We start from the raw sequence: 12,675 nt of genomic DNA, 5'->3' as shown, positions 1-12,675 counted from the left end.
GGGGATGAGGGGTACCATACATACCAGGATTGGGGATGAGAGGGGCCATGCATACCAGGATTGGGAGTGAGGGGACAACACATACCAGGATTGGGGGATGAGGGGCGCCATGCATACCAGGATTGGGGATGGTGGGGTGCATTGCATGCCAGGATGGGGGGTGAGGGGTGCCGTGCATGCCAAGATTGGGGGATGAGGGCTACCATGCATACCAGGATAGGGATGAGGGGGCCATACATACCAGGATTGTTGGATGAGGGGTACCATACATACCAGGATAGTCGGATAATGGGTGCCATGCATACCAGGATTGGGGGTGAGGGGACAACACATGCCAGGATTGGGGAATCATGGGTATCATACATACCAGGATTGGGAGATGAGGGGTACCATACATACCAGGATTGGGGAGTGTGGGGACCATGCATAACAGGATTGGAGGATGAGGGGACCATGCATACCAGTATTGAGGGATGAGGGGACCATGTGTACCAAGATTGGGGGATGAGGGGTACTATACATAACAGGAATGTGGGATGAGGGGTACCATACATACCAGGATTGGGGGATGAGGGGGGCCATGCATAACAAGATTGGGGGTGAGATGAAAACACCTACCAGGATTCGGGGATGAAGGGTGCCATGCATACCAGGATTGGGGATGGTGGGGGGTGTATTGCATACCGGGATTGTGGGTGAGGTGTGCCATGCATGCCAGGATTGGGGGATGAGGGGTACCATACATACCAGGATTGGGGGATGAGGGGTACCATACATACCAGGATTTGGGGGGTGAGGGGCCATGCATACCAGGATTGGGGATGAGGGGACCATGCACTCCAGGATTGAGGGATGAGGGGGCCACGTATACCAGGATTGGGGGATGAGGGTTACTATACATACCAGGATTGGGGGATGAGGGGTACCATACATACCAGGATTGGGGGATGAGAGGGGCCATGCATACCAGGATTGGGAGTGAGGGGACAACACATACCAGGATTGGGGGATGAGGGGCGCCATGCATACCAGGATTGGGGATGGTGGGGTGCATTGCATGCCAGGATTGGGGGTGAGGGGTGCCGTGCATGCCAAGATTGGGGGATGAGGGCTACCATGCATACCAGGATAGGGATGAGGGGTACCATACATACCAGGATAGTCGGATGATGGGTGCCATGCATACCAGGATTGGGGGTGAGGGGACAACACATGCCAGGATTGGGGAATCATGGGTATCATACATACCACGATTGGGAGATGAGGGGTACCATACATACCAGGATTGGGGAGTGAGGGGACCATGCATAACAGGATTGGAGGATGAGGGGACCATGCATACCAGTATTGAGGGATGAGGGGACCATGTGTACCAAGATTGGGGGTTGAGGGGTACTATACATAACAGGAATGTGGGATGAGGGGTACCATACATACCAGGATTGGGGGATGAGGGGGGCCATGCATAACAAGATTGGGGGTGAGATGAAAACACCTACCAGGATTCGGGGATGAAGGGTGCCATGCATACCAGGATTGGGGATGGTGGGGTGTATTGCATACCAGGATTGTGGGTGAGGTGTGCCATGCATGCCAAGATTGGGGGATGAGTGGTACCATGCATACCAGGATTGGGGGATGAGGGGTACCATGCATACCAGGATTGAGGGATGAGGGGACCATTCATACCAGGATTGGGGTTGAAGGGACAATCATACCAGGATTGGGGGTAAGGGGACCATGCATACCAGGATTGGGGGTGAGGGGACCATGCATACCAGGATTGGGGGTTATGCAACCATGCATTCCAGGATTGGGGGTGAGGGGACCATGTAAACCAGGATTGGGAGATGAGTGGACCAGGCATACCAGGACTGGGGGTGAGGGGACCATGCATACCAGGTTGGAGGGATACGGGGGCCATGTATGCCAGGATTGGTGGATGAGGGGTACCATATATACCAGGATTGGGGGATGAGGGGTACCATACTTACTAGGATTGGGGGATGAGGGGGGCCATGCATACCAGGATTGGGGGTGAGGGGACCACACGTACCAGGATTGGGGTATGAGGGTTGCCATGCATACCCGGATTGGGGATGAGGGGACCATGCATACCAGGATTGGGGTGAGGGGACCATGCATACCTGGATTGCGGGTGAGCGTACCATGCATACCAGAACTTTGGGATGAGGGGCACCACGCATACCAGGATTTGGGGATGAGGGGACCAAGCATACCAGGATTGGGGCATGAGGAGTGCCATGCATTCCAGGATAGAGATCAGGGGGTCATACATACCAGGATTCTGGATGAGAAAGCTATGCATACCAGGATGAGGTATTGGGTTCCCTACATACCAGGATTGGGGGATGAGGGGTGCCATGCATACCAGGATTGGGGGATGAGGGGTGCCATACATACCAGGATTGGGATGAGAGGTGCCATGTATATCATATTTGAGATGAGGGGTGCCATGCATACCAGGATGAGAGATGGGGTGCCATGCATAACAGGATTGCGATGATGGGTGCCATGTATACCAGATTTGAAATGAGGAGTGCCATGCATACCAGGATTCAGGATGGGGGGTGCCATGCATACCAGGATTGGGGATGGTGGGGTGACATGCATACCAGGATTGTGGATGAGGGGTGTCATGCATACCAGGATTAGGGGAAGAGGGGTGCCATGCATACCAAAATTGAGGGGTGAGGGATACCATGCATACCAGGATTGGGGGATATGGGGTAACATGCATACTAGAATTGGGGGATGAGGGGTACCATACATAACAGGATTGGGGGGTGACGGGACCATGCATACGCGAATTGGGGGGTGAGGGGACCATGCATACCAGAATTGAGGGATGAGGGGGCCACGTATACCAGGATTGGGAGATGAGGGGTACTATACATACCAGAATTGGGGGATGAGGGGTACCATACATACCAGGATTGGGGGATGGGGGGTACCATACATACCAGGATTGGGGATGAGGGGACCATGCACTCCAGGATTGAGGGATGAGGGGGCCACGTATGCCAGGATTGTGGGATGAGGGGTACTATACATACCAGGATTGGGGGATGAGGGGTATCATACATACCAGGATTGGGGGATGAGAGGGGCCATGCATACCAGGATTGGGAGTGAGGAGACAACACATACCAGGATTGGGTCATGAGGGGCGCCATGCATACCAGGATTGGGGATGGTGTGGTGCATTGCATGCCAGGATTGGGGGTGAGGGGTGCCGTGCATGCCAAGATTGGGGGATGAGGGCTACCATGCATACCAGGATAGGGATGAGGGGGCCATACATACCAGGATTGGGGATGAGAAAGCTATGAATACCAGGATGAGGGATTGGTTACCCTACATACAAATTTTGGGGGATGAGGGGTGCCATGCATACCACGATTGGTGGATGAGGGGTGCCATACATACCAGGATTGGGATGAGAGGTTCCATGTATATTACATTTGGGATGAGGGGTGCCATGCATACCAGGATGAGAGATGGGGTGCAATGCATTACAGGATTGGGATGAGGGGTGCCATGTATACCAGATTTGGTGCTTGGGGTTGCCATGCATACTAGGATTGGGGATGGGGGGGTGACATGCATACCAGGATTGGGGATGGTGGGATGCCATGCATTCCAGGATTGGGGATAAGGGGTGCCATGCATACCAGTATTTGGGGAAGAGGGGTGCCATGCATACCAGGATTGAGGGGTGAGGGATACCATGCATATCAGGATTTGGGGATATGGGGTAACATGCATACAAGAATTCAGGGATGAGGGGTACCATGCATACCAGGATAGCGATCTGGGGGGACCATGCATACCCGGATTCGGATGAAGGACCATACATACCATGATAGGGATGAGGGGTACCATGTATACTAGGATTGGTATTAGGGGTACCATGCATACCAGGATTGAGGGTGAGGGGTGCCATGCGTACCAGGATTGAGGGTGAGGGTCGCCATGCATACCAGGATTGAGGGTGAGGTGTGCCATGCATACCAGGATATGGATGAGGCGTGCCATGCATACCAGGAGACGGATGAGGGCAGCACATAACAGGATGGAGGAACAGGATTGGGGAGCACAAATACCAGGATGGGGGCAGCACAAATACCAAGATGGGGGCAGCACAAATAGCAGGAAGGGGGCAGCACATACCAGCATGGGAGACCATATACCAATAAAAATGCTCGCCACCCAGGAGTAGAACGGGCTCAATAGCTAGTATATATATAGATATATCTATAAATATATATAGATATAGAAATATATACAGTACAGACCAAAAGTTTGGACACACCTTCTCATTTAAAGATATTTCTGAATTTTCATGACTATGAAAATTGTACATTCACACTGAAGGCGTCAAAACTATGAATTAACACATGTCGAATTATATACTTAACAAAAAAGTGTGAAACAACTGAAAATAAGTCTTATATTCTAGGTTCTTCAAAGTAGCCACCTTTTGCTTTGATGACTGCTTTGCACACTCTTGGCATTCTCTTGATGAGCTTCAAGAGGTAGTCACGGGAAATGGTCTTGAACAATCTTGAAGGAGTTCCCAGAGATGCTTAGCACTTGTTGGCCCTTTTACCTTCACTCTGTGGTCCAGCTCACCCCAATCCATCTCGATTGGGTTCAGGTCTGGTGACTGTGGAGGCCAGGTCATCTGGTGCAGCACCCCATCACTCTCCTTCATGGTTAAATAGCCCTTTCACAGCCTGGAGGTGTGTTTGGGGTCATTGTCCTGTTGATAAATTAATGATGGTTCAACTAAACACAAACCGCATGGAAAAGCATGCCGCTGCAAGATGCTGTGGTAGCCATGCTGGTTCAGTATGCCTTCAATTTTGAATAAATCCCTAACAGTGTCACCAGCAAAGCACCCCCACACCATCACACTGCCTCCTCCATGCTTCACGGCGGGAACCAGGCATATAGAGTCCATCCGTTCACCTTTTCTGCATCGCACAAAGACACGGTGATTGGAACCAAAGATCTCAAATTTGGACTCATCAGACCAAAGCACAGATTTCCACTGGTCTAATGTCCATTCCTTGTGCTCTTTAGCCCAAACAAGTCTCTTCTGCTTGTTGCCTGTCCTTAGCAGTGGTTTCCTAGCAGCTATTTTACCATGAAGGCCTGCTGCACAAAGTCTCCTCTTAACAGTTGTTGAATAGATGTGTCAGCTGCTAGAACTCTGTGTGGCATTGACCTGGTCTATAATCTGAGCTGCTGTTAACCTGCGATTTCTGAGGCTGGTGACTCAGAAAAACTTATCCTCAGAAGCAGAGGTGACTCTTGGTCTTCCTTTTCTGGGGCGGTCCTCATGTGAGCCAGTCTCTTTGTATCGCTTGATGGTTCTTGCAACTGCATTTGGGGACACTTTCAAAGTTTTCTCAATTTTTCGCACTGACTGACCTTCATTTCTTAAAATAATGATGGCCACTTGTTTATCTTTACTTAGCTGTTTTTTTCTGGCCATAAAACAAATTCTAACAGTCTATTCAGTAGGACTATCAGCTGTGTATCCACCAGACTTCTGCACAACACAACTGATGTTCCCAACCCCATTTATAAGGCAAGAAATCCCACTTATTAAACCTGACAGGGCACACCTGTGGAGTGAAAACCATTTCCGGTGACTACCTCTTGAAGCTCATCAAGAGAATGCCAAGAGTGTGCAAAGCAGTCATCAAAGCAAAAGGTGGCTACTTTAAAGAACCTAGAATATAAGACATATTTTCAGTTGTTTCACACTTTTTTGTTAAGTATATAATTCCACATGTGTTAATTCATAGTTTTGATGCCTTCAGTGTGAATGTACAATTTTCATAGTCATGAAAATACAGAAAAATCTTTACATGAGAAGGTGCGTCCAAACTTTTGTTCTGTACTGTATATATATTTATATATATATATATATTTATATATATAAATATATATATATATATATATATATACACTGCTCAAAACAATAAAGGGAACACTCAATCACATCCTAGACCTGAATGAATGAAAGATTCTCATTGAATACTTTGTTCTGTACAAAGTTGAATGTACTGACAACAAAATCACACATAAATCATCAATGGATATCAAATTTATTAACCAATGGAGTCCTGTATTTGGAGCCACCCCCAAAATTAAAGTGGAAAAACACACTACAGGCTGATCCAACTTTGATGTAATGTCCTTAACACAAGTCAAAATGAGGCTCAGTATTATGTGTGGCCTCCACGTGCCTGCATGACCTCCATACAACACCTGGGCATGCTCCTGATGAGGTTGCGGATGGTCTCCTGTGGGATCTCCTCCCAGACCTGGACTAAAGCATCCGCCAACTCCTGAGCAGTCTGTGGTGCAACGTGACGTTGGTGAATGGAGCGACACATGATGTCCCAGATGTGCTCAATCAGATTCAGGTCTGGGGTTCGGGCGGGCCAGTCCATAGCTTCAATGCCTTCATCTTGCAGGAACTGCTGACACACTCCATCCACATGAGGTCTGGCATTGTCCTGCATTAGGAGGAACCCAGGGCCAACTGCACCAGTATATGGTCTCACAAGGGGTCTGAGGATCTCATCTCGGTACCGAATGGCAGTCAGGCTACCTCTGGCAAGCACATGGAGGGCTGTGCGGCCCTCCAAAGAAATGCCACCCCACACCATTACTGACCCACTGCCAAACCGGTCATGTTGAAGGATGTTGCAGGCAGCAGATCGCTCTCAATGGCATCTCCAGACTCTGTCACATCTGTCACATGTGCTCAGTGTGAACGTGCTTTCATCTGTGAAGAGCACAGGGCACCAGTGGCGACTTTGCCAATCCTGGTGTTCTGTGGCAAATGCCAAGCATCCTGCATGGTGTTGAGCTGTGAGCACAACCTCCATCTGTGGACGTCGGGCCCTCATACCACCCTCATGGAGTCGGTTTCTAACCGTTTGTGCAGACACATGCACATTTGTTTCCTGCTGGAGGTCATTTTTCAGGGCTCTGGCAGTGTTCCTACTGTTCCTCTTTGCACAAAGGTGGAGGTAGCGATCCTGCTGCTGGGTTGTTGCCCTCCTCCGACCTTCTCCACGTCTCCTGGTGTACTGGCCTGTCTCCTGGTAGCGCCTCAAGCCTCTGGATACTACGCCGACAGACACAGCAAACCTTCTTGCAACAGCTTGCATTGATGTGCCATCCTGGATGAGCTGCACTACCTGAGCAACTTCTGTGGGTTGTAGAGTCCATCTCATGCTTCCACAAGTGTGAAAGCACAACCAACATTCAAAAGTGACCAAAACATCAGTCAGAAAGCTTTGGTACTGAGATGAGGTCTATGGTCCCCACTTGCAGAACCACTCCTTTACTGAGGGTGTCTTGATAATTGCCAATAATTTCCATCTATTGTCTATTCCATTTGCACAACAGCATGTGAAATTGATTTTCAATCAGTGTTGCTTCCTAAGTGGACAGTTTGATTTCACAATAGTTTGATTTACTTGGAGTTATATTCTGTTGTTTAAGTGTTCCCTTTATTTTTTTGAGTAGTATATATATATATATATATATATATATATATATATATATATATATATATATATATATATATATATATATATATATATATACAGGGTGGGCTATTTATATGGATACACCTAAATTTAATGGGAATGGTTGGTGATATCAACTTCCTGTTTGTGGCATATTAGTATATGGAAGGGGGAAAACATTTCCAGATGGGTGGTGACCGTGGCGGCCATTTTGAAGTCAGCCATTTTGGATCCAACTTTATTTTTTTCAATGGGAAGAGGGTCATGTGACACATTAAACTTATTGAGAATTTCATAAGTAAAACAATGGTGTTCTTGGTTTTAACATAACTTTATTCTTTCATGATTTTTTTACAAGTTTATGACCACTTATAAAATGTGTTCAAATTGCTGCCCATTGTGTTGGATTATCAATGCAATCCTCTTCTCCCACTCTTGACACACTGATAGCAACACCGCAGAGGAAATGCTAGTACAGACTTCCAGTATCCATTGTTTCAGATGCTGCACATCTCGTATCTTCACAGCAAAGACAATTGCCTTCAGATGACCCCAAAGATAAAAGTCTAAGGGGGTCAGATTGGGAGATCTTGGTGGCCATTCAACTGGCCAACGACGACCAATCCACTTTCCAGGAAACTGTACATGTAGAAATGCTCTGACCTGACACCCATAATGTGGTGGTGCACCATCTTGTTGGAAAAACTCAGGGAACGTGCCATCTTCAGAGCATAAAGAGGACAACACATCATCATGTAGCAATTTCAGATATCCAGTGGCATTGAGGTTTTCATTGATGAAGAATGGCCCCACTATTTTTGTACACCATATACCACACCATACCATCAAGATACGAGATGTGCAGCATCTGAAACAATGGATACTGGAAGCCTGTGCTAACATTTCTTCTGTGGTGTTGCTATCAGTGTGTCAAGAGTGGGAGAAGAGGGTTGCATTGACTATCCAACACAATGGGCAGCACTTTGAACACATTTTATAAGTGGTCATAAACTTGTAAAAAACTCATGAAAGAATAAAGTTACGTTAAAACCAAGCACACCATTGTTTTTCTTATGAAATTCTCAATAAGTTTGATGTGTCACATGACCCTCTTCCCATTGAATAAAAAAATTTGGATCCAAAATGGCCAACTTCAAAATGGCTGCTATGGTCACCACCCATCTGGAAAAGTTTCCCCCTCCCATATACTAATGTGCCACAAAAAGGAAGTTGATATCACCAACCATTCCCATTTAATTTAGGTGTATCCATATAAATGGCCCATCCTGTATATATATGATTTAATCAATAGGTAATTTCTTTATGATAGCTTCCCTCTAAAATGAGGCTGCTTTTATGAGCTAGTTTAATGAATAATCTTGAAATTGGCCCCTTATGATTAAATACTTAAAAGAAACTGAGTAAGTAAGTTTGCAGCAAAGACACATTTGTAACTACTGTGGGACTTTTAACATATTTATTTTGTCATACTTTTGTCAATCGGTTAGAAAAAAATTACTCATAAGTTATATTATATTCTGCTGCTTAAACTCAGTAATATCCATACTATCTATTTGTGCTGCACAAACATATCTAATACAATTATATAATTTCTTTAAAAATAAAAGTCTTATTGAAACATAAAAGCAGCAATTAACCTTAAAAGTGAGGTTCATGATCAGCGTATGTACTTACTACGAACTCATAAATAAATGCTCTATTCTATTCTATTTTTAACAATCATCATTGCAAGACACTGGAAAGACACTGATTCACCCTCCATACTAGAATGTACCAATGAGTTAAACCCTATATACACCTTAGAAAAGATTTAATTGTCCTGCACTAAAAATAAGGAATCTCTTGAACAATTAAATCTTACATGTTTCAAAACTCAACCTTATTTGAAATATCCTTACAACTCACTACTCTAATTATTATAAGAATAATACTTTATGTCTTTGAGCTGTGTTAGCCAGTAGATAGAAAAATATAAAAAATTGAGAGTCCTCAATGGTTGATAAGTTTTAATAACTATGTGAAAAGTTGTTAACAAATAGCAAGTTTTTCATACTACTCATGTCTAGGGATGGGCGGACCTGTGGATGTTCGGGCCCGTCGAGTTCGGCTGAACTTTCTTAAAAAGTTCAGTTGGGTACCAGAACAGTCCCTGAACTTGATCCCGAACCCGGACGCCATTCAAATGAATGTTGGGTCTGAATATTCCAAACTGTTATATCTGTGACAATGTGGGTAATAGCTGCTCTGATTGGTGGTAACCTTGCTGACAATACAGCCAGTCACAGATGACAGTGTGTGAACGAACGGCTGTTACCAGCAGTGAAAAGGTTACCTCTGGTCAGCTGATGAGTATTACTCTGATCAGCATACACCTGGTCTCGCTGATAGCATTGAGAGCAGGCGACGCTGATTAGAGTATTCACCAGCCAGTATCTGTACATAGTAATAAATATTTCAGTGTGATATATAATAAGTGCAGTGCATGTGTAGCTTACTGTACATGTATTTATTGAATAAATAAATAATTTAAAACAATTGGCGTGGGTCCTCCTTATTTTTAATAATCACCTGAGGGAAAGCAGACAGCTGGGGGCTGGTGTTATATTGGGGAAGGGTCCAATATCCATGAAGCTTCCCAGCCTATATGACAGAAAATATCCAAAAGTGACACCATTCTAAAAACTACACCCCTCAAAGTCCTCAAAAACACATTCAAGAAGCTTATTAACACTTTAGGTGCTCCACAGTAATTAATGGAATGTGGAAGGAAAAAATTAACATTTTACTTTTTTTCACAAAAGTTTATTAGCCTCAAATTGTTTACTTTCTCAGGGGTAACAGGAAAAATTGAACCACAAAATTTATTGTGGAATTTGGCTTGAGTTGGCCAATACCCCATATGTGGGGAAAAACTACTATTTGGGCAGATGTCAGGGCTCAGAAAGGAAGTAGTACATTTGACTTTTTGAATGCAAAAATGGCTGGAATTGAGAGCGAATGCCATGTCACGTTTGGAGAGCCCCTGATGTGCCTAAACAGTGGAAACCCCCTACAAGTGACCCTATTTTGAAAATTAGATCCCTCAAGGAACTTATATACATGCATGGTGAGCACCTTGAACCCCCAGGTGAATCACAGAAGTTTATAACGTAGAGCCATGAAAATAAAAATTCACATTTTTCCCACAAAAATGTATTTAGCCACAAATTTTTCATTTAACAAATAACAGGAGAAAATGGACAATACAATTTGTTGTGCAATTTCTCCTGAGTACATTAATACTTCATATGTGGGGAAAAACTGCTGTTTAGGCACAAGGCAGGGCTTGGAAGGTAAGGCGTGCCATTTGAGATTTTGAACACAAAATTTGCTGGAATCATTTGCGTACGCCATGTCGAGTTTGGATAGCCTCTGATGTGCCTAAACACTGGAAACCCCCCACAAGTGACAACATTTTGGAAACTAGACCCCACAAGGAATATATCTAGATATGTGGTGAACAACTTGAACACACAGGTGCTTCACAGAAGTTTATAACGTTAAACTGTGAAAATTAAAAAATAAATTTTTCCTGCAAAAATGTTGGTTTTGCCCCAAATTTTTCATTTTCACAAGGGTAACAGAGCAAAATGGATCATACAATTTGTTGGTCAATTTCTCCTGAGTACACCAATACCTATATGTGGTCAAAAACTACTTTTGACGCACAGCGCAAAGCTCAGAAGGAAAGTAGCGCCATATTGGAGTTCAGATTTCACTAGAATGGTTTGAGAGTGTCATGTCACATTGGCAGAGCCTGCGAGATGTCAGAACACCAGAAACCCCCAATAAATGACATCATTTTGCAAACTACACCTGTCAATAATTTATTTAGGGGTGCAATGAGCATGTTGACACTACATATGCTTGACAGAAATTTATACCTTTGGGCGGTGAAGAAAGAATAATTACATTTTCACAGCTAAAATGGTGTTTTAGCTGAAAATTTTAAATTTTTATAAGGGCTTATAGTAAAGAATGGACCTTTCAGTTTGTTGTGCAATTTCTCCTGAGTATGCCAGTACCCTACATGTAATCTGGAACTACTTTTGAGGCATATTACAAAACTCAGAAAGGAAGAAACACCATAATTTAGTACAGATTTTACTGTTTTGGTTTGCGGACGCCATGACCCACTGGGAGAGTGGACTTTGAGGGGCCTATATATTGGAAACTCCCCAAACATGATACCATTTTAAATACCACACCTATCAAATACTTTAAAACTGTAGTCGGAAAATTTTAAACCCTTCAGTTGCTACACAGGAATTAATGCAAAGTTGAATGAAAAAATATAAATTTTACCTCTAAAATCTTTCTTTAGACCTAAATTTCTCACTTTTGCAAGAGATAACACCAAAATGTGGACTCCACAGTTTGTTACCCGCTTTCTATCGAGTGCGGTGATACCCCACATGTAGTCAAAAAGTTCTGTTTGGACAGACGGTATGGCTTGGAATGGAAGAAGCAATATTTGAATTTAGGCACACTAATTTGGCTGAAAGAGATGACGGGCACCATATTGCATTTGCAGGGCCCCTACAGAGCCGAAACAGCAGAAACCCCCACAACTGACTCAATTTTGGAAACTACACCCCTCAATAATTTTATCCAGTGGTATAGTGAGCACAATTGCTCGCTTCTCGAGTTTGCATCGGTTGCTCGAGTATGCACTTAGCATCGTGGGTGCTCCAGCGACATACTACTTATTATTTATTTACAGTGTGAATGTGCATCTACGCTGCACATACCAAAAGGTGTGCAGGCCAATGTTTTCAGTTTTTACAAAAATTATGTATTCCTTAAAACTTACACCGCTTTGTAAGTACAAGGATTGAAAGGAAGATGTGGCAAAAGCCAGCAGTATTGTTGAGGCATGTATGTTTGTCAAATGAAACTAGTAAAACATTTATGCAAAATGTTAACCTTTTTTGTATTTTTTTAAAGACATTTTTTGTTAAATTTTCACTCCCATTTCTTTTCAACAGAATTATGAAACACATGGTAAATACAAGATACACAAATGGAAAGGAAG

Source organism: Phyllobates terribilis, unplaced genomic scaffold, assembly GCF_046119375.1.
Source record: "Phyllobates terribilis strain yellow unplaced genomic scaffold, ASM4611937v1 Scaffold_1__5_contigs__length_1240528914, whole genome shotgun sequence".
NCBI classification, from domain to species: Eukaryota; Metazoa; Chordata; class Amphibia; order Anura; family Dendrobatidae; genus Phyllobates; species Phyllobates terribilis.
This window is presented reverse-complemented; position numbering follows the sequence as displayed.